This window comes from Vigna unguiculata, unplaced genomic scaffold (assembly GCF_037176805.1).
Source record: "Vigna unguiculata cultivar grain cowpea cultivar isolate G323 ecotype 2 unplaced genomic scaffold, ASM3717680v1 ptg000413l, whole genome shotgun sequence".
In the NCBI taxonomy this organism is placed as follows: Eukaryota; Viridiplantae; Streptophyta; class Magnoliopsida; order Fabales; family Fabaceae; genus Vigna; species Vigna unguiculata.
The window spans coordinates 24,274-26,083 of record NW_028197048.1 but is presented as its reverse complement, the minus strand read 5'-3'; the positions used below and the strand labels follow the sequence as shown (position 1 = coordinate 26,083).

At 47.4% G+C, this 1,810-nt stretch overlaps 1 non-coding gene across 1 annotated transcript; it reads left to right on the top strand.

Annotated features, from left to right (window-relative positions):
* Window positions 1–271: 271 nt before the first annotated feature.
* On the top strand, window positions 272–346 carry TRNAP-UGG (transfer RNA proline (anticodon UGG)). The gene has a single exon. It is a non-coding gene; the product is annotated as a tRNA-Pro (tRNA).
* Window positions 347–1,810: the final 1,464 nt, after the last annotated feature.

The following is a 1,810-nucleotide window of genomic DNA, read 5'->3' as shown; positions in this document are numbered from 1 at the left end:
CCACTTCTAAGCGGGCTTTGGGTCCAAAGGACAGGTAGCCGGGAGCGAGCCGGATTTTTTTTAATTCAAGTGAAAGAGGAAGCAAAAAAAAATGTGAGCGCTCCTGCACTATACGGCTTTTTGGCGTCGCCCTATCTTGCTGGAGGCAGATTTTCTAAAAAAAGCGGTTGATTACTCGGATTGGTTCTCGCGTCCCTATGCCCAAAAGGATGGGCGAGTTCGGTTCGAGTCTTCATCGATCGGGTGGATCTATATGCTGAGGGGGGTGAGACGAGGTGTAGCGCAGTCTGGTCAGCGCATCTGTTTTGGGTACAGAGGGCCATAGGTTCGAATCCTGTCACCTTGATGTGAAGTGCACAGCCCGGCACAGCCTAAAGAGCACCCGTAGTAAACGCTCTTTTAGAAAGATAAAAAAATAGACCGCCCTTGATCTGATCTGGGCGGGATCTAAAGCAGCATTTCTTCCAAATCGGGGGCAAGCTTGAGATAGATTTTATAATATGCTTAACACAACACATGCAATTCGAACGAAGTTTTCTCGGAATGAAAGTCACTCCGTTGGGTTCAATGCCCGCTAGTCCCATGCATCCTTCCTTTCTGTTGGTCAACAACCAACCACATATCACTCACTACTCCTACATGAAGGGACTCTCTTTCTGTCCGGAGGGAATCATTCTTTCTCAATCAATCATGCCTCAACTGGATAAATTCACTTATTTCACACAATTCTTCTGGTCATAGCCTTTTCCTCTTCTTGCTTTCTATTTTCTTCCACTACTTTTTTCCTTCCTTTAGGTATACAAGTGCGTCTCTTTTGCTTCTATCTAACAAGGCCCAAGTTACAGCGGGCTCTTTCTATTATGAAATGGTTCATCTTTTTGTTCACCATAGGAGGACTCACTGGAATAGTCCTGGCAAATTCTGGGCTAGACATTGGTTTGTCGGTCAAGGCGGCTATCCTAACTGCCGATGAGGCTCCTTCTATGTTGATGTATGGGGCTGATGCTGGCTCTGAAACCAGCGTCAACCAAAAGGTCTACCAAACCCCCTTTCCCGCCCGGGGCCCGTCGCTCCGACCCCCACTCCTCCGGCGAAGGACTCGGTTGTGGAAAATCTTTTCCAAGACCAAATCGAAGATTTATGCAATAACTGCATGAATCAACTCGTCTCCTGGGGGTTACCCACTTGTTTCCGGTGTCTTTTTTGCTCATGCCCCTTTAGTGGGTGTTGCCAATAAGAGAGAAAGAACGCCCAAATGCGATTGAGGGGCAGCTGACCGAAAGGAAAGCTTTCTGGCAGGCTTTTGTTTTGGCTTGAGAGGGTCCAAAGTAGCGGAGTGAAAGGAAGGCCTTTCTCATAGCGAGTAACCTTGACTTTGGTTGCTTCTGTGAGAAAGGGGTGGGGAGAGGTGAGGAGGGCCCCATCGCTTGAATCCCGCTTTTTCTTTCTGAGTGCCACCTGGAAAGCGGGGTGCCGCCATATTGAAAGATTTTGAGGGACCGACACCGGACGGGCATACCTCTAATCGTTGGTTGGATCCGGTAAACAGGGTAGCTCCAGGTACGCTTGGGGCTGGATTGAATCCTAAACATATTATTAAAGAGATATATGCGTCAACCAACTAAGACAGATTGAAGTCAGTTACAGGTTGGAAGTGGGACATCCTTTACGCTCAAGAAAAGGAGAACGATCCTTTGGTCCAGCCCAGCCTACAGAAGCCTTCAACTAACTAAAGCAAGAGACAGCTAGCCTAACAATGAAATTACTGCTCCTAGACATTAATATAATAGACAAAGGAGAGAGCTATAGA